Source organism: Triticum urartu, unplaced genomic scaffold (genome assembly GCF_003073215.2).
Source record: "Triticum urartu cultivar G1812 unplaced genomic scaffold, Tu2.1 TuUngrouped_contig_6354, whole genome shotgun sequence".
NCBI lineage: Eukaryota > Viridiplantae > Streptophyta > Magnoliopsida > Poales > Poaceae > Triticum > Triticum urartu.
The window spans coordinates 1-6,747 of NW_024117110.1; the positions used below are offsets into that span (position 1 = coordinate 1).

At 47.6% G+C, this 6,747-nt stretch overlaps 1 pseudogene; it reads right to left on the minus strand.

Moving 5' to 3' along the window:
* Positions 1-362: 362 nt before the first annotated feature.
* LOC125530486 lies at positions 363-1,758 on the minus strand (annotated as a pseudogene).
* Positions 1,759-6,747: the final 4,989 nt, after the last annotated feature.

A 6,747-nucleotide genomic window follows, 5' to 3' on the forward strand; every position in this document is an offset into this window, starting at 1 on the left:
TGAAACTCTAGCTAAACAAAACATAATAAACCCCAAAATACCCCCCCCAACCCCCCCACCCCCCCCCCCTTTCAAAAAAAAAACAAAAGCCCCAGCAACAGAAATGCTGACGTGTGGATGCCTATTTGTCCCGGTTGGTGCCACCAACCGGGACCAAAGGGTCTCCTGTCTGGGCTCCGTGCACAGGCCACGTGGAGGCCCATCAGTCCTGGTTCTGGATTGAACCGGGACTAAAAGGGGAGGCATTAGTACCGACCCTTTAGTCCCGGTTTAGGAACCGGGACAAAAGGCCCTTACGAACCGGGACAACAGGCCCTTTTTCTACCAGTGAAGTTTGGGGCCACAGGTACTCAAGAGTAGTATGTAGCATCAACATCGATGTGACCAACAGGTGATGATATGACAAACTAGTCTGAAGAGTGAAACACCAGTTTTACCCAACCGATGCTAACATGCAAAAAAATGGTATTTTGGGTACACTAGCTCGTGGAGCCACTTCCTCCCTCTGGAACAAGGGTCCTGCCAAACAGCTTGATTCCTCCTTGGGCTGTCGATGCTACCGGAGGCACAGTATCGGAGAGCCTGCGTCTCTTTGCATCACGGCTTCCTTCGGGTTCAACTTGCCACTTGTTGACAGCAGTTGCAGCAGGTGCTGAGGATGTGGAGCCGTCCCAATCAACCTGAACATGGACAAAGACAAATGTAGTGGCAGGATAAGACACTCCTGAACAAATTCAGTAAACAGTCGCAACAGAGCAGCCAGAATGGCCCCTATCCCATCAATCACTAGTTCATCACAGAGGATTTCTGACAAGGAATTACGGCGGTTACCTGGAGACTGCGCCATGTAGTAGCCCCTGGTACGACTGCACCGATGGTGCCTCTTGCAATCACGCCGGACGCCGAGCCCTGTTGCTGAACATGCACCACCTCGTCCTTGGGTAGAAGGCGAACCGGCATGTCCACCTCCCAGTCTCTCTCGGCAGCGGCATCCACCACCGCTCGCGGCACAACGAACGATTCCACGCCGCGGCCTGGGTAGTACGTGACGGTAAAGGCGCTCCCTTGGATGGCCAGCTGCGACGCCTGTGCCACCTCTTGACCTCCCCAGTCCCTGTTCACCGGCGTGGCGCGACGTAGGTCGACGAGGATCCGGCCGTCGGGGCAGCGGACGAACACAATGATGTCGCGCACGTTGACACCCTTCTCGCGCACAAGATTCTTCCAGTACCTTGACAGAGAACGCATCGTGCCCCGATGCGCATGCTCCATGTTCCACGAGTTGCCGCTGATGTCGTGCAGCAGCAGGTCCTGCTTGTCCCCCCCGGCCTGGAGCGGCGGGAACAGCAGCTCGCACTCCTTGGGCACGTGAAGATAGGACCTTGCCCAGTCGGCCTGCGGCATCAGCTTGGCGTACAAGACAAACCTGCCCGGCGCGGGGATGTCGATGGCCGCAGGCGGAGGGTTGTGGTGGGGGCGCAGGGTTCCTCGCCATCTGTGAAGTAGTCGACGGCCGTGACCTCGCAAGGGACGCCGTGGGCGTGGCCCTCCGGCGCGGCGGGGAGATGCGGCCACTGCTCGGCATGGCCCCGAGCGAAGTAGAAGACCTCTGTGCCCGGCGGTGGGAGACGAGAGAGCGCGACCACGGATGAGACCCAGCGGCCGTCGACGGCGATTTGCGCGGCCATCGGTTGAAGCTGGGTGGACGACGGTCGGGTGCGCGGAGCAAATGAGTCTATGCTGCCTCACAAACGCAGAGAAACAGCTGCTTTCTCTTTTCGGCTCAGACCGGCCAGGCATGCGATTTTACAGAATAGCCCCCGCTGGAGCTGGCGCTGACAGACACAACCGGAAGCCTCTGGAACGATCTGGAAATGCGATTTGAACTGCTCCTCTATTTACTCATTTGTATTTTACTAATAAAGCTAATCCATTTACTCTTGTGCTAGTTACGTACTACTCCCTCTGTAAACTAATATAAAAATATTTAGATCATTATTTTAGTATTCTAAACGCTCTTATATTAGTTTACGCAGGGAGTACTTGTAAATCTTAGCCACCATGTTTACTAAGTTAACATCACATCTTGACAGTACAATTTATCTTATTTCGTTGCACAGCCACAAACAAAACGCCAGAAGCAAACAATTACCCAACGGTCACTACTTGTGGGTGGCATTTTTATAGAAAACGCCCGCAGGTGAGGGGAAGGGACATCCATCTTAGCTACAGTTATAGTAGACAACTAAGACGAGTAGAGATGCTTGTGCACCGACAAAAAGGTGCCCCCGGCGCTTGCTTTGGGATTTGAGCCAAGTAAAATTGGAATAACTTAGTTGTCGATAAGCATCTATGTACCGGGAGTAAATTGCTCAAAACTATAATACGTGTGGCTAGAGTGCCATTGAGGTTTTGACAAGAATAACAAAACTATGATATGTGTGGCTAGAGTAACAAATTGCGATTGAGGTTTTGACAAGAATAACAAAAGCCGCGTGCTGGTGAAATAGTAGCTTCTCGAGAGACTGCCTCTATGGCGACTTCCGGCGATGGTCCGGTGAGTGGCATGATGCCAACTCCTCCCTTCCTCTGATCTCCTCTTTCCAGCTCCAAATGAATCGTTGATCTCCTATCTCCGCCTTCCCTTTTCCATGTTCTCTCAATCTGGTAACCTCTTAGTGATCTAGACCATGTTCCCCTTTTGCTATGGGTCCTCTTTCTTTTCAGTTGATTTGTCTGGATCCCTCACTATCAGTGTTCCTCATCTGGTTCTTCTCCTCTTCCTTTTGTTGTTTGTTGATCTCTAGCATATCTGCTTTCATAGGTGTATTCCCCTTCCCTGGTTGGTCCTGCTTGCCACTGGTCCTCCCGATTCCTTTTGTTCAAGGCTATCTTCCCTTTCCTACAACCCTCCTGGCGGCACTTCAATTCAGGCCCTTCTATCATAGGTAGGTAGACGAAGTGTGACCTAGTGCTTAAGGGCCCTCGGGCTTGTTAGTTATCAAGTCTCCACTCTGTAGCTACTGATTGCTTTATCCCTTCCTCTGTTTCGCGGGTACCTGGTGGTCGTCCTCATCTAAGACAGCTATCCCAAGTAGCATCTTGTCTCTGCTGGTAATCTATTGTCGGTTGAAACAAGCTCAATGAAATTCATAGCCTGGAATTGCATAGGCAAGGGCAAGGGCACGAAGATGGTGTACCTTGACAATCTGATGAGATCGACGAAAGCTCGGGTAACCTTTATCTCAGAAATAAAATTTGAAGAAGTTAATTCTGGTGATTTAGTTAATCGGTTTGATATTGTTCAGAGGGTTGTTGTGCCGGCCAGGGGAAAATCTGGTGGTCCTTGGTTAATGTGGACAGATGAGGCAATATGATGATTTTCATATGATCCTAGCCTAAGTAGTTAATGTAGTTACTAAGATAGCCTTCTCCCTAGTATGTATGTATGGAGATCCGTATCATCGCTATACTAGTTAGATTTGGGATCGTGTTGCCTCTTTTGTGTATGACAATCGAGGCAAACCTACTCTTTGTATAGGAGATCTTAATGAGCTTCTCTATGATTTTGATAAAACACTACAAAAAATACACTTATGTAATGATACGTGTTTGTCACAATAGGTCACGTTTTCTGTCATGCATGTACATCCATGACAAATTTATGACAGAATCAAGATAGTCATCCCTGTGCTGTCGTAGAAGTGTTCCAGGACATTACCAAAATTATCATCAGGGAAGTGTCCACTTCCATGACGATAAATCGCGCGGCATAGAAGGGCTTTCGTCAAGGGGGACCGACACGTGGCATCCACCGTAACGGAACGCCGTTAAGCTATCGGGTCCGGTTTTGGATCCGATAACCCGTTAACAGCCCCGACCAATGGGGATTTTCCATGTGTAAAATCATCATTGGCTTGAGGAAACACGGACCGGCTCACCGTTGGGACAGATGTCATCCACTCATTGGACCCAAAGCGCTTATGATACGTCGACACATGGCACGACCCAACAGAGGCCCATTCCTGTGAAAAGGCCGGCCCGTTTGACTTGGTCAAAAGGTGGCGGGCCGGCCCACGGCAAGCCTGTTAAAGGTCTGTTCGCATATAGCCCATTTACAGCCCGCTAACCCAGGGCCCGTGTACGGCCTATCCGAATTAGGCCCAGTAGCGTCACCTGGGCCGTCCAATATAATTCCAGCCCGTTTTAACTTCCGGCCCATGTATGGCCCATGACGTATTCCGGCCCATATGAGTCCCTATGTAACTTTTGGCCCATTAATGGCCCATGACGTATTCCGGCCCATATGAGTCCCTATGTAATTCTTGGCCCATTTATGGCCCGTGGTGAAACCAGCTCGTAATGAACAGTGTATCGCTTTATACCCATTAGCGGCCCATTATTCCATTGGGTCGTTTCCAGCCCGTGTTACCTTTTGGCCTTCTGAGGGCCAATTTATTCTTGGGCTCATTCCAGCATTCGGTTACTTACGACCCGTTACTGGCCTTTTCTGCTTGTGGCCAAATTCAGCCCGTGGATACAGTCGGCCCGTTTGTGGCCCGTTAATCTGTTGGGCCAATTTTATAGCATCATCAAATACAGCCTATTAACGGCCCGTTATGGTCAGCCCATAAAACGTACGATTTCCACTCTAGCCCATCTACGGCCCCTTACGGCCCGTACAAGGCCCATAGATGAGACGGCCCGTAGAAGGCCCATGGATCCTACAGGACGTAGAAGGCCCATTGACCCGATGGCCCATAGAAGGCCCATTGATCCGACGGCCCATAGAAGGCCCATGGATCCGCTGGCCCATGGATCCGACAGCCGATAGAAGGCCCACGGATCCGACAGCCCATAGAAGGCCCACGAATCCGACGGCCATAGAAGGCCATGGATCGTCCGTCCCGTAGATGGCCCATGGATCGTACGGCCTGTGGAGGGCCATGGTCACTACAACGTTTAGGCGAGTTGGCCCCCGTTTTAACGATATAGCATATTCAAAGAATTATCCTACTCTATACTATCACCTCAAAAAAATATACACTATACAATAAAGAGACTAAGGCATAAAAACGTAGAATAATCCTACACTATACAATAAAGAAATTACAGCCGATTATACGGCATTATGGTTCGGCACCAGTGATAATAAAGCATACACAAACAGCAAATTACATACACTGGGCAAATACAGCTCATACATCATGGACGCGCATCAACATAACTGACCATTTGAACTATAATCTCTTCAGAAAATAGGATTGGCCAGATTTAGATAGCACAAATTTCAGTCTGCTAAATCTCCAATTCCTTCGTTGTTACCTCATTGTCTTGTTTCATTTTTTGACTCCTGCATCTAATACCTGCATGTCTAGTCTCAACTTGTTGATTGTACGTTCAGAATCATGTACATGTTGTCTTGCCACCTCTAGTTGATGCTCGAGAACATCAGCACATTCCAATTCCAATCCATAATCATTCAGTAACGGCCATGCCGCACTGCTCGCAGATCTTTGTGTTGATGTCACTTCATCCTGAAATGTTTCTGTAAGTACACATGACTAGGGCAAAAATATAGTTACAACAGTGAAGCGAGCAAGACAGACTATTTTGTACATGGCAAAACAGGACTAACAATAATGTTACATGTCATGAAGCATAAGCAGGTGATATTTTAAAAATTATAAAAAGGTAGTCTGTGCAGCCTGCATACAGAAATCTCTCTTAGCTCACCAGAGGAGCATGATGTTGGGGCCCAATCCAAAACACAGACAAGTTACAAATTTAGACAGCACGTTGCATAGAAGTAAGCAAGCAGTTGGCCATTCTGTAGCTCAATTAAAGTCTTAGGGAGCATAATGAACAGCAGATGATTTCATACAAACATACTACAGCAAACAAAACTATGCAATCATTAGCCTAGTATAAACTAGATTGTGAGGCTCATTCAATAATAGTTGGTTAATAGACTTCAAAGCTTCAGGCACACTTCGGCAGAATAATTTAATGGTAAGGCCTTTAATTATGTCAAATAATAGTTATAAAAGTACCCAACATCAGGCATCATTCTTTGAGCATCTCATTAACGGAGGACAAATAAAGCAATTGAAAAGAGCAAATTAACTATGCCTGAAACAAACAAGGAATTGAACTATTGAGTTGGATACAGTGACTTATCTTAACAGGTTGAAGAGGCTCAGTGCAGCTCCTACTTCTCTTGCAAGGCTCCTTCCTAACATCTTGTACTTGGAAATCCTCAATCTTATCTTCATTGCACCCCCTCTGCAAGGTGACACAAACTAGTTACTCGTCTCCTTGGAAGATAAATATGCATACTTTCCAGTCTGTGAAAACAAAAGGATGAGATTATAACAAAACAACACCACATAATGAAACATGCCGCATCTCTTGCACTTGCACACAATGAAATGAGCATTTACTATGTCTGCACTATGTAAAAACTAGGCATACCTTCAAACTGGATCTCCAAGTACTCTTGGAGAGCCTACTTTAGTGTACAGCCAAACCTTTATGTCACCTATGAGTTAGAAAAGGGCCCACTACAGCAGCCCTTAGGGTTTAAATCGTTGACAAGCTCTGTTAGAGTGTTAGGTCAAGAACAAAAAGTAATCAAAGCAAACAGTCCTAGTATGGCTGGCTGATGCAAACAAGCAATTGAATATATGTGTGAGCAAATCTTAAATATCAAGAAAAGAAGCAAATAAGGAGGCTTAAAGACCATCA